This window comes from Triticum urartu, chromosome 5A, assembly GCF_056163025.1.
Source record: "Triticum urartu cultivar PI428250 chromosome 5A, HENAU_Tu73, whole genome shotgun sequence".
Lineage (NCBI taxonomy): Eukaryota > Viridiplantae > Streptophyta > Magnoliopsida > Poales > Poaceae > Triticum > Triticum urartu.
The window spans coordinates 113,941,904-113,958,379 of NC_141877.1; the positions used below are offsets into that span (position 1 = coordinate 113,941,904).

General features: G+C 44.2%; 1 pseudogene; it reads right to left on the reverse strand.

Annotated features, from left to right (window-relative positions):
• Positions 1-679: 679 nt before the first annotated feature.
• The window catches only part of LOC147970506 (uncharacterized), an 81,308-nt pseudogene continuing 65,511 nt past the window's right edge, over positions 680-16,476 (reverse strand).

Sequence of the window (16,476 nt, forward strand, 5' to 3'; positions counted from 1 at the left end):
TCCAACCGAGCTACGGTTTAGTTAATATGATTTTCTAAAGTTTTTATTAATTTCTGGAATTTAATTATTTATTTCAACATTACCTAGAATAGTAAAAGATGACGTCAGCATGACATCATGCTGACGTCAGCAGTCAACTGTGCAGTTGACTGGGTCAACTACATGTGGGACCCGCATGTCATACACTGTTTAGATTAATTAGGGTTTAGCTAATTAATACTGTTTAATTAAATTAACTAATTAATTAGAGTAATTTAAACAGGATTAATTAACTTAATCAATTTACTAATTAATTAATTAACTAATTAATAAATTTACTAATTACATTTTCATTTTCTTTTATTTTCGTTTTAGCGGGTGTGTGGCCCCTACGTCAATGGCCCAGGGGCATCGGGCCCCACCCGGCAGTGGCCCAGGAGGCCGACCGGGGCAGGTGCGTGGTAACGGGCGTGGGCGCCCGTCGGGGCTGACCCGAGCGCAGCGGGCAGAGCCCCGGGGCGCCGGATCGGGGTGCCGATGGGAGGGCAGCAAGGGCGCTGGCCGACGCATAGCAGCAGGGAGCGGCGGGATGCCGACGGGGGAGGGTGCGGTGGTGAGCGCGAGGCCATGGCGCGGGACAGTGGCTAGTGGCGGCACCGGCAGCAGAACAACGAGCAACAGGGGGCGGGACGCGCGAGCTTTAGCGCGGGCAGGCGCGGCGTTCGGGGCGCGACTCGGCGCGCGTATGGTGGGGTGTGAACGGCGCCGACGATAGAGGGGAAGGAGGAGAGCTCACGGCGATGCGTAGGGACAAGGGCAGCGGTGCTCGAGGAGGTTGACGGGGACGGCGTGACGGAAAGGAGGCAACGAGGTCGGGGTGGCGCGGGGTTCCGGCGACGTCCGTGGGGCTCCGGGCGGCGGTGAACAAGGACGAGGCGGCGGCGTACGGCGGGTCGGGCGCGGCGTCGGGGCAACCAGATTGGGAGAGGGGGGAGGCGAGGAGGAGGGTGGTGGGGCGGTGCGGGCGGTGTTCGGCGGGGCCGGAGCAGCTGGCCTGATCCAGACGGGATCGGGTGAGGGAGGGGAGTGGGCAACGAGGAGGAGTGGGGGTCGAGCAGAGGGAGTGGGGGTCGTGGGGGAGTTAGGGTTACGGGGAGGGAGTGATAAGGAGGCCCGGCTGGGCCTGGTAGGCCGGCCGATGCGGCTGCCAGCTGGGCCGTTCGGTCCAGCGTGTGGGGGGGTCTTTTCCCTTTTTTAGCATTTTCCCTTTTTTAAACGAAAAACCTTTTCTGTTTTCCTTATTAAAGGACATTTAAACACTTTTAAAAAAATGGTTCCACCACCAAAATTAGTTAGGGATTATTTGCCACATGACGACCATTTTAGATTGTATGTCTGAGCAATTTTGAATTTCCCTCATAATTTGAATTTGGAATTTGACTTTGATTTTTCATCAAGTGACAATTAGCTCAGTAAGCATGGTGACCTGGCACCATTGACAGGTGATTACTGTAGCATGAGACTGGGGGTGTTACAATGTATCTGAATTATGGCATGCCAACCCATTTTCTAAAGACATAATATAGTTATATCATCTCATCCTGTTTACATAGTCATCATATTTAAATTATGTCATTCTATCCGTGAATTATATCATGCCATCATGTTTCCATCGACGGCATGTTTGTGATTTATGGCATGCCAACCACTTTAATAGACACATCGTATAGTTATATCATGTCATCCTGTTTACATAGTCATCATATTTTGAAGTATGTCATTCTATCATGTTTAGTTAGCCATTATACATGTGAAATTGTGTCATGCTATCCTGTTTAATTAGCCATCATATATGTGAAATTATGTCCTGCTATTCTATTTTCTTAGACAACATAAATGTGAATTATTCCATGCCCTGTTTTCCTACTATCCATTGCACCTGTCTATCTTACAATGTCTGTACATTCAATTACTTTTCTTGTTTATCAGCCATTTCAATTGGAGGGAGTGATGGCAGTATCTGTGGGAGTAAAAACATGGTCTTCAGAAAAGATCGTGCTACCTGTCGATGCAGATAGAACCACGGTTGTACTTGCCCAAGAACTAGCCCCACCACACATAACCCACACTCATGCAGATTGTAACCCTACCCAGTTGGACAGAGAACCAGCTACACCCCTTCTAACCCCAACCCCAGCAGATAGACACCCAGTTCCTATTGACACAGCACCGTCTCCACCACAAAGCACCCAAACACGAGCAGTTAGTAAGGCAACTGCAGTGCCCAAATCACGAGGTCCACCACTCCGAACCCGAAGTCAACGCTTAAAGTAGAAGAAGAATTGTTGTCAGGTCAGGTTCCGTAGCTATGGTTCATACTACTTTGCTCTTGCATCACTATATTTACTGATACCAACTAATTTCAAATTTGAAGGATGCAATTGAAACTCCAATGGCGCAACAGGTATGTTTTAAACCTGTTTCTTCAACGTGTTTGGTTGTTTGCTGTTGTAACTTGCTCTATGTTGATTTCAGTTTCAATTGAATAAGAAGTTATGTTCTCATGCCATGCACATTACAAGTGTTGTTATTGCTATGTAGTTTCCCACACTTATATTCTATCTATGCTGCTTTGTCTTAAATAGATATGATCCGAACTGTATCTATCTTGATTTGGCAACATAAACTAGAATGATATAGACCATACAGTGACCATACTACATAGATATATGTTTGTTTCATGTTGTTATCATGTCCACCTTACTACTGAACTGGTTTACCAAAATGAGTTTCATATACTACATTGTAAACCTGACATGTGTTTGTTTGTTTCTCTTTTAGAACGCGGATAAAATATTGGAGAAGAGTAGCCTGTTATGCAATGGTAAAGGAAGTAATGCAGATAAGGTTAAAGATAGTGAGACATCCCTGTTGGTCTCCAAGAAAGCTGATAAAAACTATATTGAAGACACTGAGACAACCCCAAAGTCCTGTCTTGATGTAGTGTTCAAGTTACTGGCTACCACTGCTGGCACCAGCTCTTCGAACTCATTGCCTGAATCAGTTCGGCTTCTTGAGTGTCAACTTCCAGTTTAAAGACATCGATCAGATGTTATGCGACAGGAAGCCGAAGGACTGAGGAAGTCCCTGCAGAATTCAGATGCATACTTTCTGGTGCAACAGCAAGCGCTGGAGGACTTAACCGCCAAACAAGAGAAACTTAATAAGCTTGCTAAGCATCTTACCAGCATTATGGGTACCCATGATATTGTTTCTTGAGCTCTTCTGAAGTGGTTTCAGTTCTGGACTTGTTTTGCTGCGGCGTTTATATGCTGCTCTGTTCCCTATATTTGCACTGGTGGCAAACTTTGATGCCCAGTGGATGTAATATGTGTAATAGCCGTGATAGCCTAGTCTAAGTTGCTTGCTTATTTATTTCCTTGTTGTCTTGTTTATTTGTTTGCTTGTAGTTAGTGCAGTTCTTTTTCTGCGGTTTGCTGGTGGCTGCAATAACCTATTTTTTAAAACTAGGCCACAATAACCATAGTCTAATATTTACTGTAGTGACACTGGGCCTCCTACGGGCCATAAAAACAGTGTGCCTTCTATGGGCCGTATAAACAGTGGGCCTTCTACGAGCCGTAGAAACAGTGGGCCTTCTACGGGCCGCAGAAACAATGGGCCTTCTACGGGCCGTAGAAACAATGGGCCTTCTGTGGGCCGTATCATCAATGGGCCTTATACGGGCCGAATGATCGATTGGCCAAACATGGGCCAAACAGACCGCATTCTGGCCGTAAACGGGCTAGAGTTGGAATTATCCGTTCATGGGCCGACCATAACGGGCCATCGTTAATAGGTCGTATTTGATGACAAAACGGCCCAACGTATTAACGGACCACAAACGGGCCGACTGTAACCACGGGCTGAATTTGGCCCACAAGCAGAAAATGACAGTAACGGGCCGTAAGTAAACAAATGCTGGAAATGAGCCCAAGAATAAATGGGCTCTGAGAAGGCCGAAAGATAACATGGGCTGGAGACGGCCCAACGGAATAACGGGCCGTTAATGGGTATAAAGTGATACATTGTTCATTATGGGCCAGTTTCACCACGGGCCATTAATGGGTGTAAAGTGATACACTGTTCATTACGGGCCAGTTTCACCACGGGCCGTTAATAGGCCAAGAGTTACATAGGGCCTCATATGGGCCGAAATACGTCATGGGCCATACATGGGCCAGAAGTGAAAACGGGCTGGAATCATATTGGATGGCCGAGATGACGCTACTGGGCCTAATTCGGAGAGGGCGTAACGGGCCTTGGGTTAGTGGGCTGTAAATGGGCTATATGTGAACAGGCCGTTAACAGGCTTTCCATGGGCCGGCCCGCCACCTTTTGACCAAGTCAAACGGGTCGGCCTTTTCACAGGAATGGGCCTCTGTCGGGCCGTGCCACGTGTCAACGTATCATAGGCGCCTTCTGTCCAATGAGTGGATGACATCTGTCCTGACGATGAGCCGACACGTGTTTCCTCCAGCCAATGATGATTTTACACGTGGAAAATCCCCATTGGTCGGGGGCTGTTAACGGGTTATCGGATCCAAAACCCGACCTGATAGCCTAACCGCATTCTGTTACGGTGGATGCCACGTTTCGGTCACCCTTGACGAAAGCACTTCTGTGACGCGCGATTTATCGTCATGAAAGTGGACACTTCCGTGATGATAATTTTGGTAATGTCATGGAACACTTCTACGACAGCACAGGTATGACTATCTTGATTCTGTCATAAATTTGTCATGGATGTACATGCATGAAAAAAAAGCGACCTACTGTGACAAACACGTATCATCAGGGAAGTGTATTTTTTTGTAGTGCTACTCCTCGCATTGACATCAATTGATGGGCATCTCCATAGCGTGTTGATTAGCCGCGTTGATGTGGGACTTTCTCCCTTTTTGTCTTCTCCACACAACCTCCACCATCATATTCTATTCCACCTATAGTGCTATGTCCATGGCTCACACTTATGTATTGCGTGAAAGTTGAAAAGGTTTGAGAACATCAAAAGTATGAAACAATTTCTTGGCTTGTCATCGGGGTTGTGCATGATTTGAATGCTTTGTGTGCTGAAGATGGAGCATAGCCAGACCATATGATTTTGTAGGGATAACTTTCTTTGGCCATGTTATTTTGAAAAGACATGATTGCTTTATTACTATGCTTGAAGTACTCCTGTCTTAATGTCAAATGGTAGACTATTGCTTTGAATCACTCGTGTCTTAATATTCATGCCATGATTATATTACATGATCAAGATTATGCTAGGTAGCATTCCACATCAAACATTATCTTTTTTATCATTTACCTACTCGAGGACGAGCAGGAATTAAGCTTGGGGATGCTGATACGTCTCCGTCGTATCTATAATTTTTGATTGTTCCATGCCAATATTATACAACTTTAATATACTTTTGTCAACTTTTTATACTATTTTTGGGGACTAACATATTGATCCAGTGCCCGGTGCTAGTTCCTATTTGTTGCATGTTTTTTGTTTCGCAGAAAATCCATATCAGATGGAGTCCAAATAGGATAAAAACTAACAGAGATTTTTTTGGAATATATGTGATTTTCGGGAAGAAGAATCAATGCGAGACGATGCCCGAAGGGGCCACGAGGACAAAGAGATGGATCCAATCTCGGAGGGCCTCTCGCCCCTCCACCGCCATGGAGGCCATGGACAAGACGGGTAAACCCTCTCCAATCTAGGGAGAAGGTCAAGGAAGAAGAAGAAGAAGAAGAAGGGGGCCCTCTCCCCCTCTCTTCGGTGGCGTCAGAACGCCGCCGGGACCATCATCATCACCGCAATCTACACCAACACCTCTGTCATCTTCACCAACATCATCATCACCTTCCCCCGTCTATCTACAGCGGTCCACTCTCCCGCAACCCGTTGTACCCTCTACTTGAACATGGTGCTTTATGCTTCATATTATTATCCAATGATGTGTTGCCATCCTATGATGTCTGAGTAGATTTTCGTTGTCCTATTGGTAATCTGTGAATTGCTATGATTGGTTTAATTTGCTTGTGGTTATGTTGTTGTCCTTTGGTGCCCATCATATGAGCACGCGCGTGGATCACACCATGGGGTTAGTTGTATGTTGATAGGACTATGTATTGGAGGGTAAGAGTGAGAGAAGCTTCAACCTAGCATAGAAATTGATGCATACGGGATTGAAGGGGGGACAATATATCTTAATGCTATGGTTGGGTGATACGTCCATTTTGCATCATGCTTTTATATCGATATTCATTGCATTATGGGTTGTTATTACACATTATGTCACAATACTTATGCCTATTCTCTCCTATTTTACAAGGTTTACATGAAGAAGGAGAAGGCCGGCAGCTGGGATTCTGGGCTGGAAAAGGAGCAAATATTAGAGACCTATTCTGCACAGCTCCAAAAGTCCTGAAACTTCACGGAAGACATTTTCAGAATATATAAAAAATACTCAGCGGAAGAAATTCACCAGGGGGGCCACACCCTGTCCACGAGGGTGGGGGCGCGCCCTACCCCCCTGAGCGCGCCCCCTACCTCGTGGGCCCTCTGGTGGCCCTCCGGTGGCCATCTTCTGCAATATGAAGTCTTTCAAAGGGAAAAAATCATAAGCCATCTTCTCGGACGAAACTCCGCCGCCACGAGGCGGAACCTTGGCGGAACCAATCTAGGGCTCCGGCGGAGCTGTTCTGCCGGGAAAACTTCCCTCCGGGAGGGGGAAATCATAGCCATCATCATCACCAACGCTCCTCTCATCGGGAGAGGGCAATCTCCATCAACATCTTTATCAGCACCATCTGCTCTCAAAACCCTAGTTCATCTCTTGTATCCAATTCTTGTCTCCAAATCCGGGATTGGTGCTAGTAAGTTGCTAGTAGTGTTAATTACTCCTTGTAGTTGATGCTAGTTGGTTTAATTGGTGGAAGATCATATGTTCAGATCCTATATGCATATTAATACCGCTCTGGTATGAACATGTTTATGCTTTGTGAGTAGTTACTTTTGTTCCTGAGGACATGGGAGAAGTCTTGCTATTAGTAGTCATGTGAATTTGGTATTCGTTCTATATTTTGATGAGATGTATGTTGTCTCTCCTCTAGTGGTGTTATGTAAACGTAGACTACATGACACTTCACCATTATTCGGGCCTAGAGGAGGGCATTGGGAAGTAATAAGTACATGATGGGTTGCTAGAGTGACAGAAGCTTAAACCCTAGTTTATGCGTTGCATCGTAAGGGGCTGATTTGGATCCATATGTTTCATGCTATGCTTAGGTTTACCTTAATACTTTTGTTGTAGTTGCGGATGCTTGCAATAGAGGTTAATCATAAGTGGGATGCTTGTCCAAGTAAGGGCAGTACCCAAGCACCGGTCCACCCACATACCAAATTATCAAAGTACCGAACGCGAATCGTATGAGCATGATGAAAACTAGCTTGACGATATTCCCATGTGTCTTCGGGGGCGCTTTTCTCTCTATAAGAGTTTGTCCAGGCTTGTCCTTTGCTACAAAAAGGATTGGGCCACCTTGCTGCACTTTATTTATTTATGTTACTTGTTGCTCGTTACAAATTATCCTATCACAAAACTATCTATTACCACTTATTTCAGTACTTGCAGAGAATACCTTGCTGGAAACTGCTTATCATTTCCTTCTGCTCCTCGTTGGGTTCGACACTCTTACTTATCGAAAGGACTACGATAGATCACCTATACTTGTGGGTCATCAAGACTCTTTTCTGGCACCGTTGCCGGGGAGTGAAGCGCCTTTCGTAGGTGGAATTTGGTAAGGAAAAATTTATATAGTGTGCTGAAATTTACTGTCATTTGTTACTATGGAAAGTAATCCTCTGAGGTGCTTGTTCGGGGTATCTTCACCCCGACCAGTAGAGCAAAGAGTTGCTCCTCAACCTACTGAACCTACTGAAGATGAAAATGTCTGCTTTGAAATTCCTTCGGGTATGATAGAAAACTGCTAGCTAATCCCTTTTTAGGAGATGGAACAAAACATCCCAATGAGCATCTAATATATGTGGATGAAGTTTGAGGATTATTTAAGCTTGCAGGTGTACCCGGAGATGTTGTTAAGAAGAAGGTCTTCCCTTTATCTTTGAAGGGAGACGCGACATAGTATAGGCTATGTGATGATATGAGGTCTTGGAATTACAAACGATTGAAATTGGAATTTCATCAGAAGTTTTATCCTATGCATCTTGTTCATCATGATCGCAATTATATATATAATTTTTGGCCTCACGAAGGAGAAAGCATCTCTCAAGCTTGGGGAGGCTTAAATCAATGTTATATTCATGCCCCAATCATGAGCTCTCAAGAGAAATTATTATTCAAAATTTTTATGCTTGGCTTTCTGATAGCAATCGCACCATCCTTGATACTTCTTGTGCTGGCTCTTTTATGATGAAGACTATTGAATTCAAATGGGATTTATTGGAAATAATTAAACGCAACTCTGAAGATTGGGACCTCGACAAAGGTAAGGAGTCAGGTATGACACCTAGTTTTGATTGTGTTAAATCTTTTATGGATATCGATGTTTTCCGTAAATTTAGCACTAAATATGGACTTGACTCTGAGATAGTAGCTTCTTTCTGTGGATCTTTTGCTACTTATGTTGATCTCCCCAAGGAGAAGTGGTTTAAATATCATCCTCCCATAGAAGTAAAAGTAGTTGCACCTATTAAAGTTGAAGAAAAGATTGTCACTTATAATGATCCCATTGTTCTGACTTCTTATGTTGAGAAACCACCTTTTCCTGTTAGGATAAAGGATCATGCTAAAGCTTCAACTGCGGTTCGTGAAAGCAATATTAAAACTTATACACCTCATAAGCAAATTAAAGTTGAACCTGATATTGCTATTGTTAAAGATCTCTTGTCTGATAATATTGATGGGCATGTTATTTATTTCTATGATGAAACTGCTAGAATTGCTAAACCTTGTGCTAAAGTTAAACCTAGACCTGTGGTAGGCACGCCTGTTATTTCTGTTAAAATAGGAGATCATTGTTATCATGGCTTATGTGATATGGGTGCTAGTGCTAGCGCAATACCTCATTCCTTATACAAAGAAATTATGCATGAGATTGCACCTGCTGAACTAGAAGATATTGATGTCACGATTAAACTTGCCAATAGAGATGCTATTTCACCGATGGGAATTGTTAGAGATGTTGAAGTCTTGTGCGGGAAAACGAAATATCCTGCTGATTTTCTTGTTCTTGGTTCCCCACAAGATAGCTTTTGTCCCATTATATTTGGTAGACCCTTCTTAAACACTGTTAATGCTACCATAGATTGCAAAAGGGATGTTGTTACTGTCGGTTTCTAAATTTAGTAGACAACACCGTGAAGAAGAATTACCTAGTAAGGATGAAATTATTGGTCTTGCTTCTATTGCCGTACCTCCTAGTGATCCCTTAGAACATTATTTGGTAGACCATGAAAATGATATGTTTATGAATGAAAGAAGGGAAATAGATGAAGTATTCTTTAAACAGGAACCTTGATACGTCTCCAATGTATCTACAATTTTTGATTGCTCCATGCTATATTATCTACTGTTTTGGGCAATATTGGGCTTTATTATCCACTTTTATATTACTTTCGGGACTAACCTATTAACCAGAGGCCCATCCCAGATTTGATGTTTTATGCCTATTTCAGTGTTTTGAAGAAAAGGAATATCAGACAGAGTCAAAATGGAACGAAATCAACTGGAGAAGTTATTTTTGGAAGGAAACAAACATGATGGACTTGGACCCCACGTCAAGGAAGGAACGAGGTGCTCATGAGTGTGGGGGCCGCCCCCCCCCCCTAGGGCGCGCCCCCCTACCTCGTGGGGCCCCCGTGGTTCCCCTGATGTACCTCCTGCACCCATATATACCTACATGATTGTAGGATCGAAAGTATGTCTAGAGGGGGGTGATCAGACTACTTGACCAAATAAAAATCTAGCCTTTTCCCAATTTTAGTTCTTGGCAGATTTTAGCTATCTTAGCACAAGTCAAGCAATCTCCACACAATTCAAGAAAGCATGCAAAAGAGTATATGAGCAGCGGAAAGTAAAGCATGCAACTTGCAAGAATGTAAAGGGAAGGGTTTGGAGGATTCAAACGCAATTGGAGACACGGATGTTTTTGTCGTGGTTCCGATAGGTCATGCTATCGTACATCCACGTTGATGGCGACTTCAACCCATGGAGGGTAACGGTTGCGCGACTCCACGGAGGGCTCCACCCACGAAGGGTCCACGAAGAAGCAACCTTGTCTATTCCATGATGGCCGTCGCCCACGAAGGACTTGCCTCACTAGCGGTAGATCTTCACGAAGTAGGCGATCTCCTTGCCCTTACAAACTCCTTGGTTCAACTCCACAATCTTGTCGGAGGCTCCCAAGTGACACCTAGTCAATCTAGGAGACACCACTCTCCAAGAAGTAACAAATGGTGTGTTGATGATGAACTCCTTGCTCTTGTGCTTCAAATGATAGTCTCCCCAACACTCAACTCTCTCTCACAGGATTTGGATTTGGTGGAAAGAAGATTTGAGTGGAAAGCAACTTGGGGAAGGCTAGAGATCAAGATTCATATGGTAGGAATGGAATATCTTGACCTCAACACAAGTGTAGGTGGCTCTCTCTCAGAAAATGTGTTTTGGAAGTGTAGGTATGTTCTGATGGATCTCTCCACTAATGAAGAGTGGGTGGAGGGGTATATATAGCCTCCACACAGAATCTAACCATTACACACAATTTACCAAACTCGGTGGAACCGAATGGTTAAACTCGGTCGGACCGATTCAGCAAACCTAGTGACCGTTAGGATTTTCGGTGGGACTGAGATGCAACTCGGTAGGACCGATATGGTTAGGGTTAGGGCATAACGTAATCTCGGTGTGACCGATTACACAAACTCGGTGGGACCGATTTTGGTAATAAGCTAACCAGAGAGTTGGTCACGTAAACTCGGTGGGACCGATTCGCTCATCTCGGTGAGACCGAAATTTTACAAAAGGGAAACAAAGAGTTTACATTGCAATCTCGGTGGGACCGATCGCTCATCTCGGTAAGACCGAAACATTACGAAGGGAAACCGAGAGATTACAATCCCATCTCGGTGAGACCGAGATCCCTATCAGTGAAACCGAATTGCTAGGGTTTGTGGCAGTGGCTATGACATTTGAAACTCGGTGGCGCCGGATAGAAAGAATCGGTGGGGCTGAGTTTGACTTTTGGTTTAGGTCATATGTGGATGTGGGAAGGTAGTTGAGGGTTTTGGAGCATATCACTAAGCACTTTGAGCAAGCAAGCCATTAAGCAACACCTCATCCCTCCTTGATAGTATTGGCTTTTCCTATAGACTCAATGTGATCTTGGATCACTAAAATATAAAATGTAGAGTCTTGATCTTGAAGCTTGAGCCAAACTTTTTTGTCCTTAGAATTTTATGGGATCCACTTTCCTCGTCCATGCCATGCCATTCATTGAGCTTTTCCTGAAATATTAATCTTGGAATAATGTTAGCTCAATGAGCTATATGTTGTTAGGAATTACCAAAACCACCCGGAGATAGTTGCACTTTCAATCTCCCCCTTTTTGGTAATTGATGACAACATATAGATCAAAGCTTCGACAAATGATAATATGAGTGAAAGATATTGTCGCTTTGAGAAGTATGTGAAAAGCAAGAGCTCCCCCTAAATTTGTGCATATCTTAAGATTTGCTTTGGACTGCAAATGCACAATGAGTTAGGATCATGGGTTACTCTTCCATGTCACATACATCTTGGTGGAGCGCTCAAAATGATAAGAATTAAATACATGCACTCATCACCAAGCAAAGTGAATGATCATATAAGGATGAGTGAGATAATATCATCTAACAAGCATAAGTGTAGCTTATGATCAACCACATGATCATCAATGTCTCACAGATAATGGCATAGTATCTCAAGCAATCAAAAGACAAACAAAGTTCAACCAAGAAGACAAGAGAGAACAAAAGCAAACTCTCTCTCTCTCGAAGCCTATGATGTATACATTTTTCTCCCCCTTTGGCAACAAGTTACCAAAAAGTTCATAGAAAATGCATAGCACTAGAACGTCTCTCAGGCTTGGTCTTCAGGTGGTGGTGTCCGGAGAACTCCAAGGACGAAGGCTTCAGTTGAAGTAGATGGAGCTGCTGGGGTAGGTGCTGGAGCCGGCGGCACTGAAGCTTTAGCTGGTGCAGATGAAGTGGCTCTGGTGTCTGGAACAGGCACTACAGCATATCTCTAAGCTCGAGGCACTCTGGCAAATGCATCAGTGGTTGTCTTGCCCTTCCTCTCTTGCATGTCATCCTGTAGCTACTCCACAACAGACTGAATCTCAGTTACTTTGACATCTAAATCATAGAATTTTTGTTCCACGATTCTTTCCAGGCTCTCCTGGTTTTGAGTTAGGGTGGCCAACCCCTTCTCAATCCTCAGAGATGATGCTATCAAGTAACCAAGCTGGTCCTGCTTGCTTTTCAAAAAGTACTCAGATGCCTCCTCTTGAGTTGGCATCTTGGCAGCCTTCTCCATCTTTGCCTTCTCCTTCTTTGCTTGTGCTTGCACCGAGGAGGGTTCATCTTCATTCACCACAACTTGGTTGTCCTCGAAGTCTGGGTAGATAGGCAAGTGTTCCTTGTCCAACAAATATGTGTCTGTGCCCATCTTTGAGTTTATCAACTCCTGGATTTGTGGGGCATATCCACAACTTCTTTTCTGGTTAGTTGTTGTCCTCTTGATAGTCTCAACTATAAGGCTCATGACCTTGAACTTCTGTGGCACATCAAATATATGTAGAAAGTTAATTGCATGGCCTCTGATCATGTTGTGGTCACCTGACTTGGGCAAAAGAGTGTGGCTTAGGATCCAGTTGATCGTTGGCAGTCCTGGCAGAAGAAAATGGACTGACCCAAACTTTAAAGTCTCAAGGGCATCTTCAGGAATCTCCTTGTACATCTGTGACATAGAATTGTGATCCATCTTTTTCTTGGCATAAACATCCAAGTCATCTTCACTTTCCTTTGGGGCATTGATCAGATTGGCCCATTCCTCAATAGTTGATTGGTACTTTGCACCTTCAAACATCCATACTATCTTGCCATCTGGATGAAAGTGTGATGTGGAGTAGAATTGCATTATGAGCCCCTCATTCCACTTTGTGAGCTTCTGCCCAACAAAGTCTGCAACTCCACAAGCACAGAAGCTGTCAAACACACCAGGATAGTGTTCCTCATTTTCCTTCATGTAGGTCCAGTTGACCCACCTCATATCACTATAGGGTTCTTGTCCAACAAAATTGTCTCATAGAAATCCTGCCGTTCCTTTGTGTGGAACTTGTTATCAACAGCAGTCCTTCTCCTTGTAGCATATGGATCTGTCTCTCTCCATTTCCTCAGTCCTGAGTCTCTCCTGATCTTCATGTTCTCAGCCACAGGATGAGCATCATTGTGGTCTGGAATTTTTGGCTTCAATTTTGTCAGAACATGCTCTTCATCTTCTTCTTCAGCAACAGTCTCAGGCACTAGGGCCTTGTTCTTCTTAGCAGCTGGTATGTTTCTGGTATTTCTCTTTGGTGCAGTCTTGGGCTTGGAGGCAGCTTTGGGTGCTTCTTTGGGCTTTGATGATGCAGCCCCTGTCCTGATAGCATCACCCATAAGCTTCTGTGCCTTGGGTGCTGGTGCAGCAACCTCTTCTTCCTCTTCTTCTTCCATCATGGAAGCCTTTCCAATCACTCTGGCCATGGTCTTCTTGACCCTTTCCTTCCTTTTCTTTCCTTCTACAGCAGGCTCTTTGGGTTGAGATTCCAAAGATGCTTGAGAGGATGCTCTGGCCTTAGACATTGGTTGTCTTCCTGCTGGCCTTTTGATCTTCATCCCTGGCTTAACTGCAGCTGAGCTGTACTCCTTCTTAACTACTTTCTTCTTTGATGTGGCCTCATCCTCAGTGGCCACATAGTCTTCATCCTCAGACTCTAAAGTTTTATTCTTGCTTGCTCTAGTGGCAGCCTTTGCCAAATTGCTTGGGGTGCTCCTGCTACCATCATCTGAACTGCTAGAGGGACTAGTACCCTCACTCAGGTGAACCTGCTCCTCTGACCTGTTCTGGCTGTCACTCTGGTCAGACATGTTGCAAACACTGACAGCAGACCCTGTGAATAGATACAGATGAGATAGAGTGGATGAGCATCACAAAATGCAGAGGTTTTTGCAAAAGAATGAGTCAAAAACTTAGTTTTAGTTTTCCACACAAAGCATTTCGGATCAACCGATTTGCAAACTCGGTGATACCGAAGCAGCTGTTAGAACCTAAACTAGTGAACTCGGTCAGACCGAGTCACAGTTCGGTGGCACCGAGACTGCTAGGGTTTCACAAAGTCCTGAACTTGGTCACACCGATTTGCAATTCTCGGTCAGACTGAGAACCACATGTGCAATGGCCTTGGCCGAATCGGTGGAACCGAGTTCTGCAACTCGGTGGGTCCGAGATGGTTTCGGCGGAAACCTAACCCTAAATTTTCGATTCAACTCTAATTTACGGAGTGTTTTGACTGGATATAAGCATTTTCAATCGTGGTAAGAATCATAATGAACACAATGTGCTAGGAATCGGACGGGGATAGCACTGTGATTGAGTCCATACCCTAGTTCGGCGATGAACTCGCTACGGCGGCAACGGCGGGGAAGAATTCCGTTGACGGCGGCGGAGACCAGTGACAGGAGGCGACTGGCGACGAGGAGGACGATCCGGAGACCCAGGAGGCAGAGCGAGCTATGCGCGGGCGAAGGGGTTTCAGAGAAATTTCCAAAATTTTGCCCGTGAGTATATATAGCCCGACCCTGTCGGTGTGACCGAGTGGAACAACTTGGTGGCATCGAGATGCATAAATGTTGACAATTACAGCAACTCGGTGTGACTGAAAAGTTCAAATCGGTTGCACCGAGATTGAAAACCTAGATCGACTTAGTGATCTCGGTATGATCGAAATGGATGAATCGGTCAGACCGAAACACACAAAGAAGTTTTGGAAGTTTAAGTCTATGACGAATCGGGGACTCCGAGTGCTCCTCACACAGAGTGGTTCGAATCTGACTTGATCAAATTTTGTGATGTAGCATGAATAGAGTTTGAGACGAGAAAAGCATAGATAGCTAGAGAGGGTTCTTAGGCATTCTTGTCCATCCACTTGGCAAAAGAAAAGAAAACCAATCAATCAAAACAACAAGTGGATGTCCTCGAATGAGTAAAATATGCAATCAACATGCTCACACAATAAAATGGCAATTGAAATATGTGGCAAAGCATGCACAACCAATTCTAGCATCTATCAAACAATTTGCGATGACTAGGTCATCTATATATGAGTATATTGACTTAGGAGTCAAATGAGAACATTTGATCATAGGTCATACTCATCGTTTAAGCACAAGTGGGGTTACCACTTTTACATAAAGCATTGTTGTGTTCACACCATTAGAGTTGCTTTAGCTCAATTCTTAGAGTAAAGCTCCCCCTAGATGTGAGATCCCCCCTAAGAGGGATGAACTAACCTTGGGTTTTGTCGATGATGACTTCATGTAGATGTTGAAGATGTGGATGCTCAATGTTGATGTAGATCATTTGGAGCTATCCATTGGAGTGAGTTGCACTTTCAATACCTACACGGGTTAGTCCCACAAGGAACAAACAAGGATATCCATAGACATAGAGTGATGCACACACAAGATTATGTCTATGAAAGCTTTTAGGTTACCTTGTCCCTTGTCTTACCAACAAGAGGGTTTGTGATTCCTTGAACTAGTGCAAGATGTGGAAGTTGATTGCACTTGTTCTTGCCAAGATGATAAGAGTGAAGTATGTTGGCGGAGTCACCCTCAAGAACTCTCTAGTTCTTCTTCTTCGAGATCCACATCATCTTGATGGGAATCCTCGGTGTTGTAGTTGTACCTGATGAAGTGGAACTTGAAGTAGTCTTGGGAACCCATTTGACCAAGGCCTTAGGAGCTTCTTCAAATGCATCAATTTCCTCTTGAAGCTTGTCCTTGCCTTTTTGCTTGTGGTCTTGTGGTGGAAGATCATCTTGAGCTTGTGTCCCTTTGAGAGAAGTAGGATCATACTTCTCTTGTTGAGGAACAAACTTCGTCTTGGGGTATTGATCTTCTTCCCACTCAACTCCATTGGCATTGAACTTTCGTTCAAAACCAACACCTTGATTCTTCCGGTGCCTTCCTTGCTAGCGTACGATTTCCTCGAATTGCTTACTTCCGGCAAGGCTCTTGTAAACACCTTTCTCTATAATTCCCTTCAATAAGCTATTTTCTTGCTCAAGTGTATCTTGGCTAAGAGAATCATTAGTGGAATCAAGAGAACTACTAGAAGCAAC